Source organism: Schistocerca cancellata, chromosome 4 (genome assembly GCF_023864275.1).
Source record: "Schistocerca cancellata isolate TAMUIC-IGC-003103 chromosome 4, iqSchCanc2.1, whole genome shotgun sequence".
Classification (NCBI taxonomy): Eukaryota; Metazoa; Arthropoda; class Insecta; order Orthoptera; family Acrididae; genus Schistocerca; species Schistocerca cancellata.
Window position 1 is genome coordinate 748,868,076 of NC_064629.1, and position 13,206 is coordinate 748,881,281.

Consider the following 13,206-nt stretch of genomic DNA (forward strand, 5'->3'; position numbering starts at 1 on the left):
AGTTGGCTCCTTCTACCGACCCCCCGACTCAGATGATATAATAGTTGAACGGTTCAAACAAAACTTGAATCTCATTACAAATAAGCACCCCACTCATACAGTTATAATTTGTGGAGACTTCAATCTACCCTCCATTTGTTGGCGAAAATACATTTTCAAGGCCGGTGGTAGACAGAAAACATCTTCCGAAATTGTACCAAATGCTTTCTCTGAGAATTACTTTGAACAATTAGTTCATGAGCCCACACGAATTGTAAGTGGTTTCGAAAACACACTTGACTTCTTAGCCACAAATAATCCTGATCTAATAGAGAGCGTCATGGCGGATACAGGGATTAGTGAAAATAACGTCATTGTAGCGAGGCTCAAAACCATATCAACCGAAACCACTATAAATAAACGCAAAATATATCTATTTCTAATCAGCAAATAAAAATTCGTTTGATGCCTTCCTAAGAGAGAGTCTCCATCCCCTCGAAGCTTATTATGTAAGTGTAGACCAGATATGGCTCAAATTCAAAGATACAGTATCCACAGCAATAGATAGATTCATACCACATAAGTTAATAAGAGACGAGATTGATCCACAATGGTACACAAAACACGTCAGAACACTGTTGCAGAAGCAACGAAAAAAGGATGCCAAATTCAGAAGAACGCAAAATCCCCAAGACTGGCTAAGTTTCACGGAAGCTCGAAATTTAGTGCGGACGTCAATGTGAGATGCTTTTAATAGTTTCCACAATGAAACATTGTCTCAAAATATGGTAGAAACCCCAAAGAGATTCTGGTCGTATGTAAATTACACCTGCGGCAAAAAACAGTCAATACCGTCACTGCGCGATAGCGATGGAAATGTTACCGATGGTGGTGTCACTAAAGGGGAGTTACTAAATACAGTTTTCCGTAATTCCTTCACGAAAAAAGACGAAGTAAATATTCCAGAATTCGAAACCAGAAGAGCTGTTAGAATGAGTGACATGAAAGTAGATACCTTAAGTGATGCGAAACAACGTAAATCACTTAAGAAAGGCAAGTCTTCCGGTCAAAATGGTATGCCAATCAGGTTCCTTTCAGAGTATGCAGAGTCAATAGCGCCTTTCTTAGCAATCATATGCAACCGCCCACTTGTCGAAAGGCCTGTTCCTAAAGACTGAAAAGTAGCGCTGGTCACACTAATATACAAGAAAGGAAATAGGAGTAACTCACTGAATTACAGGCTGACCTCAATTTTCAGTAGGATTTTGGAGCATATACTATACTCGAACATTATGAATTACCTTGAAGAAAATGACTCATTGATAAATAACCAACACGGATTCAGAAAATATCGTTCTTCTGCAACACAGCTAGCTCTTTATTCCCATGAAGTAATGAGTGCTGTCGACAAGGGATCTCAGATCGATTGCATATTCCTAGATTTCCAGAAGGCATTTGATACCGTTCCTCACAAGCGACTATTAATCAAATTGCGTGCATATGGAGTATCGTCTCAGTTGTGTGACTGGATTCGTGATTTCCTCTCAGTGAGGTCACAGTTCGTTGTGATAGACGGTAAATCAATGAGTGGAACAGAAGTGATATCTGGCGTTCCGCAAGGTAGTGTCATAGGCCCTCTTCTGTTTCTGATACATAAATGATCTAGGTGACAATATGAGCAGCCCCCTTAGATTGTTTGTAGATGACGCTGTAGTTTACTGTCTAGTAAAATCATCAGACGATCAATTCCAATTACAAAATGCTCTAGAGAGAATTTCTGTATGGTGCGAAAAGTGGCAATTGGCACTAAACAAAGAAAAGTGCCAGGTCATCCACATGGGTACTAAAAGAAATCCGATAAATTTTGGGTATACGATAAATCGCACAACTTTAAGGGCTGTCAGTTCGACTAAATACCTAGGAATTAAAATTACGACCAACTTAAATTGGAAAGACCACATAGATAATATTGTGGGGAAGGCGAAACGAAGACTGCGCTTTGTTGCCAGAACACGTAGAAGATGCGACAAACCCACTACATAGACAGCCTACATTAAACCTGTCCGTCCTGTGCTGGAATACTGCTGCGCAGCATGGGATCCTTACCCGGTAGGATTGACGGAGGACATCGAAAAAGTGCAAAGAAGGCAGCTCGTTTCGTGTTATCGCGCAATAGTCACTGATATGATACGCGGGTTGGGGTGGCAGTCATTGAAACAATGGCGGTTTTCTTTACGGCGACATCTATTTACGAAATTTCAATCGCCAACTTTCTCTTCCGAATGCGAAAATATTTTTTTGACACCCACCTACATAGGGAGAAATGATCATCATAATAAAATAAGAGAAATCGGAGCTCGAACGGAAAGATTTAGTTGTTCCTTTTGCATGGGGGCTTAATTAAATAAAAAATGCAAATATTTTTTAGTAGCTGTTAGTCCGATTACGCAAGTCTCGTAAACGGCTGGCCCTGACTAGTTTTAGTACGCAATCTGACTGCATAGAATAACAACAAACAATGGAAGAAAATTGTCGTTAACACAGTTAATTAATTAAGTCCCCAGCAACTATAAAATCTACGAAGCCAACAAAGCACAAGTGTAGCTGTTCTGTGTGTGGTAGTATGACTCAACGCACATCTGGCACGGTTCTTCTTCAACAAGACAAGAATTTTTAAATACCAATTATATTGACGTGATAAAAGAAAATTAGAAATACTATAATTGCGTAAGAAAACCAAAATTACACTCTAATACAAGAACACAAGCCAGATGCTTTGTTGACTGAACCTGTAATGATGCATTATTTGAGACACAGAAATAATAAAAAGAAAAAACAGGGAATTTGTTACCTTCATATATATTGACGAAATGCACTCTGATCATTACAATATCTCCATTAGAATAACATCTGCTATCTCTCCCATCAAATAACTGCATAAAACATGGAACAAACACTCCCTACTACCACATCTCCACTCCGACTTCACGTCAAGCAGTGTCCACCACAACTTCTCGGCAAGAACTGCCTGCCGCTACTTCTCAATAATCACTGCCAGTGGAGGCGGCGGAACAAAACTCTCTGGCGCGATCTCTGGCGCTGTGGCTCAGTGTAGCCAGCCACCTTTCATATGCCCTTCCTCCACGGGCTAGAATTTGATGGTATTTTTGCCAGCGTTGGTGGTGAAAATACCACCAAATTCGTCAAAAGAAATACAGACAAAAATAAAAGATAATATTAATACGTCAATATCATATAACTAGATAAAATTTTGGCTTTGCACTGACCTTTCAATAGCCTAATATATAAAATACAGTAAGGAATACAAATTCTTTGATACATATGACTTTACATGATAGTTTACACAAATATCATGTGGTTAAACAATTGAATCAATAGCGTTAGCAATGACGAATATGTGTAGGTAAGAGTCTCATAACTTTTCACAAACAGTAATACACAAAAAATCAGTTTATACAAATATTCACATAAAATGCTTTCACAACAAGTAGTTGACAGTTCCAGCAGTAGCACCCAGCAATGTTGAATAGGTGCTACAGCAACAAGTGACATCATCTCAGTAGAAGCACTCCATCAGTGGCACCCAGCATTGTGGAACAGGTGCAGACTCCAACAGGTGACATCATTTCAGTAGAAGCAGTCCATCAGTGGCACCCAGCAATGTTGAGTAGGTGCAGACACCATCAGGTGACATCATTTCAGTAGAAGCAGTCCATCAGTGGCACCCAGCATTGTTGAGTAGGTGCAGACACCATCAGGTGACATCATTTCAGTAGAAGCAGTCCATCAGTGGCACCCAGCATTGTGGAACAGGTGCAGACTCCAACAGGTGACATCATTTCAGTAGAAGCAGTCCATCAGTGGCACCCAGCAATGTTGAGTAGGTGCAGACACCATCAGGTGACATCATTTCAGTAGAAGCAGTCCATCAGTGGCACCCAGCATTGTTGAGTAGGTGCAGACACCATCAGGTGACATCATTTCAGTAGAAGCAGTCCATCAGTGGCACCCAGCATTGTGGAACAGGTGCAGACTCCAACAGGTGACATCATTTCAGTACAAGCAGTCCATCAGTGGCACCCAGCAATCTTGAGTAGGTGCAGAGAGCAGTCCATAATATTCACTATCACTAATCACACTGTTCATCAGAGTTTATAAGCAGAAAGTAAACATGTCCTATTGGCACCAATCATGTAGAAAAAGTACAAGTAACAGTCCATAATATTCACTATCACTGATCACACTGTTCATCAGAGTTTATAAGCAGAAATTAAACATGTCCTAGTGGCACCAATCATGTAGAAAAAGTACAAGTAACAGTCCATAATATTTACTATCACTAATCACACTGTTCATCAGAGTTTATAAGCAGAAATTAAACATGTCCTAGTGGCACCAATCATGTAGAAAAAGTACAAGTAACAGTCCATAATATTTACTATCACTGATCACACAGTTCATCAGCAGAAATTGAACATTTCTAAGTGTCACACATCATGTTGAAAAGTGCAGGTAACAGTTCATAATATTCACCATCACTACTCAGACAGTTCAGGCATGAACAATAATAGTTTGAATCCACATACAAATGCTTTTACACTAAACATACAAATTCTAATAAACACACAAATGATATCAGATAATTGTCATATTACTATTACAAATACTCAAATATCAGTAAACCTATAATATTTATGGGTGTCAGTGCAAGCCACTACAAACAAATAAAATAATATTTAGGAGATAGGTGGGTAGGATTAGGAAAGGAAAACACACAAAACACACTCACTCATCTTTCATCCACATTAAGTACTACTGTGTAATTGAATAGTGTTAACTGTGTAAATGCAATTCTGTCAAAATTTCATGTTCATCACGTGTATCAAGTGGTAGTGGCAGCAATGTATAACAATCAATAATAGTTAAGTCAACGTCATAGTCATCATGTCAAGACCAATGTTTGCCAAGCCAAATAAAAATGTATGGTTGCTGAACAACTGTCAGTGAGCCAAGATATACAATTACTTCCTCTCTCCAAAAAAAAAAAAAAAATTATGTACTGCTTATTGATTTAACAAGTGTGTGTAGACAATCTTCCTTCTACTTTAGTGTTCTAGTCTGCTATCTTCATCCTCCTTGTTCCATATAGACCAACAAAAAAAATATGCACCTCACTTACTTTACCTCTTATCCACCAAAACTCCAATAATAATCAGCATCACATAATCTCAATACTTCAATAATACCTCTTACGTCGATACATATAAATCTTATCATCAATATCATTTACCTTACCTCTTATCCACAAAAACTCCAATAATCATCAACTTCATATAATCTCAATACCTCAATAATACCTCTTCAATACGTCGATACATATAAACCTTATTGCCAATATCATTTCACTTCCGTAACAACTCTTTCCTCTAGTCAGTCTCCTCGAACAAGTACAGATAAAATCCTAATGCAAACCTCATCATCCCATACAATCCGAAGACACATTGTCAACACACAACCTCTGTGTAATCCATCTGACCCAAATCTTCTACTCATTATGAATTATAAACAAAAGTAATGCATACATGACCTCTAATAGACTTAGTTCGAATAACTCTCAGTAATTGAGTACGATTACGGAGTGTGAATGATCCTAATATTTCACAGTGTGTACTCCACTTCAAGAATTATGGCAAACAGAAGCAAACATGTGGAGTATTTCTTGTGTCAAGTGTCACTTCCTATTTCAATTGCTCACGAAAAATGCAGTGTAATAACTGTCAATGGTCTAAACCTAGTTTTGGTATGTCATGTCGTTAGCTTCCTTCCTATTAGCATAAATTTATACAGCTTCCATAAAACCTCCAGCTCATGTGACTTCTATGACGTTTCTTGTACTAAAGTCGCTCGTCGAATTACTGCAGTTCATTTTCTTATGTTAAAATATAAAGCACTGAGCGTAAGCAAAACAAGCAACAGCGAGTAAATATACCAGTAGTGAACAGAATGTCAACAAGTGGATGCAGCACAATTTCTACAACGAGGCTTCGCCAAGTGAACAATCCGTAACCCATACCACAGCGTAACCTAAACTCTATGTTCGTACACTGTACATCAGCATTGCTATATACCAAATTAAAGAGTAGTTGTGACGACAAACAGAAATGTATAAATATGCAATCCAGACGCATAGCAGTAAACATATACCTTACGTAATAAACAGGTCATTAGCATCATATCAGCATAAGCAAATAAATGTTCATATGTAATCCTAATAAGTAAACATGAAGGCGCAAGCAGATAAATCACAAAGTATAACTTACATACCTAACCACATCAGCACAATTAATCAGGTGACAATTATAATTTAAATAAATAAGCACAGCAAGCACATAATTAAAAAATATGACATCAGTGAAAAAGCAGTGCAGCCAAGCGATGCATAATATACACAAGTTACAACCCAGTTCATTAATAATCATTGTCAAAATCAGTTAAAGTACGCAAGCACGTCGCTTCACAAGTAAATTCATAGAACATGAAATTAGCACAAAGTATGAATCACGTAATCGCGAGCAGCAAATTACGTCTAAAGTACGTACCTAAGTGGAAATATGTTACCTGAAAAAATAAACTCAATTAATAGTTACCTTTTTAGTTTATTAGTTTCTTCTTGGGAATTACATTCTTTCTGAAATTTTCTCGATAGCAAGTCGTCTTAACGTCGGACACGCACAGAATTTACCTGAAGTTCTTAAATATTTTATAGAACCGTATCCTGAAAAATACTGAATGTTAATAACATAATTCATCAAGTCACTATAGCTTTATACTGAATTTAATCGGAGAAATTAGACTGTGTATTTGTTTACGGCTGTCAGTGCATTCGCACTGAGCGCTCGATCAGCTGTAGGCGCGTGACGTAGGAAGCAATTGTTTGCGGTCAACGACTGCCTTGTGCGGCGCGCAGACTTGACTGTTGCTTTGAGTATGTGCCGCCGCCAAAACACAGCGCGGTATCCTTGTACTCTCTGCATGTTTACGTATAACTGTTAGTTTCTTTAAAGTATGTCATTCCACAAAAATTTTAACGTTAGATATATGATGTAATCCCTTAGAGAATCGTGATTTAACAGTTTCTACTTCAACAGTGTTATCATGAATAATTTTGCGAATTCTATATGGACCGTTATAAAGCAGAAAAAATTTGCGACACAAGCCCTTTCCTTTGTGAGACAAACGATGAGACTTAATTAACACCTTTTGACCAACTGACAAGATTTTTAAACGACCAGGACGCTTAGCTGATTTCTCTCTTCTAGCAGCCACAGATGCAATATTTCGTAGAGCCTGGTTGACAATTTCAGAATGCCACAGTTTCCGTGAAGGCGGAAAAGGAACGATTTCAGAAATGCGATTTGTCGGTGCTTTATTTTTTAATATCAGTATAGGTGGTAAAGAAGTTGAGTCATTAGGAAGTTCATTCAGAATGTTTTGAAAAATATGAAGATACTGATCCCAAGTTCTGTGATTCTGATGACAATAAAGACGACACAATTTATTGATTTCCTTCATCCATCTCTCTGAAGCGTTAGATTGGGGGTGAAAAAGTGAAATGAAAATTGGTTTAATTTTACGACGCTGTAGAGTACGAAGCCAAATTTTAGAACGAAACTGTGATCCATTATCTGATATAACCTTATCAACATGACCAACTTCTTTAAGAAAATGTTTGATGAAAGCGTTAGATACTGAACGAGCTGTTGCTTTGCGTAACGGTGTAAAACACACATATTTTGATGTCAACTCCACTGCTACGAAAATGTACGCAAAACCATTAGTAGATCGAACCACTGGACCGAACAAATCGACTGCAGCCAAGTCCTTTAATTTCGCTGGAATGATAGGAAACAACGGTGCTCTGTGAGAAACTGTTGGCGGCTTAGCCTTTTGACATAATTTGCATTTGGCCAGAACAGATCGAATACGTTTTTCCATATTACTGAAGTAGCAATTTTCCCGTAATTTATGAAAGCATTTTCTGGGACCAAAGTGTGCATAACTGAAATGCGTATACCAAATCAGCTTATTAACCCACTTATCAGGAATACAAACTAACCAAACAGACTTGTCGACCGATTTTCGTTTAAAAAGAATGTCATTGCGAACTAAATAATGCTGTCTAATCGCTACGCTTTCCTTTCTCCTCCACTTCTCCTTAATGTCCTTCCAGATTGGATCCTTATTTTGCTCCTTAGCGATGTCCTGGAGCGAAGACGAAATAAAGTTCTCAAACGCAACACCTTGAATATACATCAAACAATAATTGTTTTCTATGCAGTCCTCTTCAGCACTTTGTTTCAAACCCATAGGTGCACGTGATAAGGCATCAGCAACAATATTTGAAGAACCCTGTATGTAAACAATACTAAAATCAAATTCCTGTAGGTACAACGCCCATCGTGACAATCTGCCATGAGTTAATTTTGTTGACATAAGAAATTCCAGAGCTCGATGATCGGTGTAAACCTTAGTATGTCTGCCAAACAAAAATGTCCGAAATTTTGTAAAAGCCCAAACAACAGCCAAAGCTTCAATTTCTGTAATCGAATAATTCTTTTCTGATTTAGAGAGAACACGACTTCCAAATGCAATAGTTTTCTGGACTACAACGCCGTCTTCTTCTATCTCTTGAAATAAGTGTGGCCCTAGGCCTTTGTATGATGAGTCCGTCGCCAAAAAAAAAAAATCTTTAGATAAATCCGGATGTGAAAGAAGTGGGGCAGCAACTAAAGCATCACGAAGCTGTTCAAATTCTGACTGAGCTTCCTCATCCCAACACCAATTAGATTTCTTTCCAGATAGTTCACATAAACGAGGTGTGGCCAAATCGTCCAATTTAACAAAGCGTCTAAGAAAATTACAGACACCAAGGAAACTACGAACATCACGTTTTGTGGTAGGAATGGCATAATTACGAATAGCGTCAAGTTTTTCTGGATCAGGAAGAATACCTTCTGTAGAAATAATGTGACCGAGAAATTTCACCTGAGAACGACCAAATTCAGATTTTTCTAAGTTCACTGTAATGCCAACTCTTGCAAAGATACGTAATAATGAATCCAAAATTTTGTTGTGCTCACTCCAAGAACGTTTAGCAATAAGAATATCGTCAACATATGAAGTAATATTGTCACGAAGATAAACAGGTAAAATTTCATTTAAGCTACGAATGAATGCTGCTGAAGATACAGTAAGTCCAAACGGTAATTTCCGAAACTGGTAACAGTTACCAAAGGCTAAAAAGGCAGTGTATTTTCTATAATCAGGGTGGAGTTCTATTTGCCAAAACTTGCGCGCATATCAATCGTGGATAAAACTTTAATTCCATGGAAATGTTGAAGAAGTTCATCAAAATTTTGTGGACGGTCAGTTTCAGGAATGATGATATTATTTATCTGTCTGGAATCCAGAACCAAACGAATCGACCCATCCTTTTTAAGAACAACGTGTAATGGGCTGGTATAAGGACTGACTGCAGGCTCAATAATGCCCTGATCTAACATGTACTGAAGTTCATTCTTAACCTTGTCTCTGTAAGCCAAAGGAATAGCGTACGTTTTCCCGCGAAATGGTGTGTGTTCTTTTACTTTAAATAAATATTGTAAGCCTTGTATAGTTCCTGTGTGATGACTAAACACTGTAGCATTTGAAGTCAAAATTTGGTGCAACTCTTCTCTTGCAACGTCATCTGGCACTTCAGCTTTCTTAACCTTTTCATTAATTAGTTCTTCGCTATTAATTATATCATCCATCGCGTCTCTGTATCTATTGTCATTGTCATGAATAAACACATTGTCGTCATAATGCTCAACGAAAACATCAGAAGTAAGAAACCTTAAACATTTTGTATCTGGTTCAGATCTTGTTAAACACTCGAAAAATTTCAAACATATTGGCATTCCGGCAACAGTCAAATTCACACTTCCTTCTTTAAAGTTCAAAATTGCCTTATGTGCGTTAAGAAACTCCATACCTAATATAATTTGTGTACTGAGTAATGGAACAATAATAAAATTAGCAGAAAATTCGTATCCTTGACAACTGAAATTTAGGTTGGTCTGTTGTTTGACTTCTACACTTTTTCCAGAAATCGCTCGTCGAATTGTAGTTTTAGAAATAGGTAACACAGGACAGGCAATAGTTCTTTCACATATACGAAAAACTGATTCACTAATGACATTCAATGGGCTCCCAGAATCTAAAACTGCAGTGAACTTATTCTTACCCACACATACTTCAATAACAGGATGTAAAAATGCGTCTACATTATTTTCCTTTTCGTCTAACAAAATGTCTCTCATGTCTTCCAGGCGTACGTAGTGTAAAGTCGTAGTGTCATTAGTTTCTGAACCGTCTACATTGCTGCCAGAAGCCGAAGCTGCAAGTCATTGTCGATTGTTTGCGTCACGTCTTCGAGTATTCGCGTCATTTCGCGGATCAATTTCTACGATTTGCACTTGTCTCTCTTAAGTTCTGTCACGTGGAGGATGCCAATTAGGTCCTTCCTGTCTGTTAGATGCAAATTCTTGGTTGTGTCTGTTATTAAAATTTCTATTTTCCTGTCTGTCTGCATAACTACTTCTTGTGTAATTTCGACTGTCACTTCTGAAATTATTGTTGTATCTACTACCCTGGTTATTTCTGTAGTAAGAATTTCTATTACTGTATGAATAATTTCTGTCCTGATGATACCGATTACTGTTTCCGTATGATTGATCATCCCGGTACGAACTACCGCTATTATAATTGTCTGTGTAATTTCTGTTAGAACGTCTGTTATTGTCATGGGGCTGGTACCTATTGTCCTGTCTGTTACGTCTGTCTTTCTCAACATTACCCATATAACGCCCGTTCCGATCACTATCCCTTTTCTCTGAAAATCTACTGTAATTACTGTTACTGAAAAAATTACAGTAAGTCCCATCGTCGTTGTCATACTCGAGTTCTTGTAGCAAAGTCTTAAAAGTCTCAATGTCGTCTTTACATCTTCCGGCTAAAGCAATTTGTCTTATGGATTGTGGCAGCTTAGTTAAACAAATGCGAATTAATTCAGTCGGCCTATAAGGGTTGGAAAGGAACTGATTCTTTCGAATCATGTCTTCAAAATATTCCGCTGGCGTGCGGAACTCAGACTGTTTGAAATTACGCTGCATAATAAGACTGTGTTTGACTCTGTCTTGCGTGTTTTCGGACCAATATGCCGATAGAAATGCATGATAAAAATCATTAAGATTATTACAATCTCTAATGAGTGCGCGCATCCGCGTCGCCGGTTCGTTTTCTAAATATCCACACATAAATTCCAGTTTGTGACTTAGTGGCCAATTTGGTGGAAGTGCGTACATAAATTGATCTAACCATGCACATGGATGTATGTCATTCTTAGAATTGCGGAAGATCTTAAATTTCCGAACAGTCAAAAAGTGTTTATAGTCAAAGTTTTCGCCTCGTGGCGACAAAGACCTACCGCGTCTGTCCCAGTCCCAATGTCGATTATTGTCAAGTTCGCGCGCCTGGCGCTCTCTTGTTGCATCCCGTAAATGAAATAAATTACTTTCTTCAAACCCCTCTGGTATCTGTGATTCTAAATTTCCTTTGCCGTCTTTTCCTACGATTTCGCCTTCAATCTGTTTGACTTGCTTTTTTAATGCCTCAAATTCCCTTTTCACGCGTTCATTAAATTTTCCTTGATTTTCAACATGTTTATTTATGTTCTGGTATTCTTCAGTTTCTGCAAATGGCAATGGTGCTGTATCATCTGAATCTCTGTCCCCACTTAAACTAAGACTTGTCAGTTTATCTGAAATCTCCTCAACTCTTTCCGATAAATCACCTATTTGTTCTTTCTGTTTATTTACGTCTTCCGTAAGTGTCGCGACTCGGGTTTCAGTATTGACACATTTGGTATCTAGCTGTTCATATTGTTGTGTTAGGTTATTTAATCTGTCATTTGGTACGGATTCCTCGATTCTCTCAAATATTTCTTCCTTATCCTTTGCACGTTGTAAATTTCTGTACTATCACGCGATCTCTTTCTTCCTGTTCTCTATCCTGTTCCCTTTGTCTAATCTCTACTGCAATTAATCTATTATTGTGAGAATTCAAAATCGGTTGTACTTCTTCTCTGATTTCTTTCTTTAATTCATCTTTCATATTTTTGAAACATGTCCCTATTCGTGAATCTAACCGAATTTCCAAAGTTCCCATCTCTGTTTTAATTGTTCCTATCTCTGTTTTTAATTCAGATCCTAACTGTGATCCCAGTGAGTCTAACCGTGTTTCCATTGTTCCCCTATCTGTTTTTAATTCAGATCGTAATTGTGATCCCAGTGAGTCTAACCGTTTTTCCATTGTTCCCATTTTGAGTCTAACCGAGATCCCAAATTTAATATTGCACCCATCAACTGCTCCATATTAAATGGTTCAGAATTCTTTTCGCCAGTAACATTTCCCACAAAACCAGCCTCCTTCGTCATAGCTGTAAGGCCATCTGTGTTCGGTACTATTACAGGATCTTCTGTCGTTAATCTCGGATTCTGTGAATTTTCTGATTGAGAAAAATTTTGAAATGGTTCCGGACTATTTTCCCGACTTATTACATTGTTTTCCATTTCACTATCCACCATACTGTTTTCCTCTGTTGGCGAGTTCGCCATGTCAACAATTTCGTCATTCTCACTATTCATCATTTTCGCCTTTTTCATCGACCGCGTAATCATTTACAAAACATAAAAAATTCGTCACTGTACGAAAATTACACACAATGACTCCTTATCTCCAACAATACCATTCATTCGAAATGTTTCCCTCAAACACGATTAATGAACAATTGAAATAATTGCACTAAATCGTCAAACGCGTATACAAGGCAATAAAAATTAAATTTTGAAAAATACCATTAGAAGAATGCTAATTACCAAATCTACACATGCAAAATAGGCTACAATTACTAAACTACAAATTACTACTACAATACTACTGTCTACTATTTTTACAATCAGAAGAATTTCAAGGGACGATCCGAAGCAGCGGTCGCCACGTGCATGGGGGCTAAATTAAATTAAAAAAATGCAAATATTTTTTAGTAGCTGTTAGTCCGATTACGCAAGTCTCGTAAACGGCTGGCCCTGACTAGTTTTAGTACGC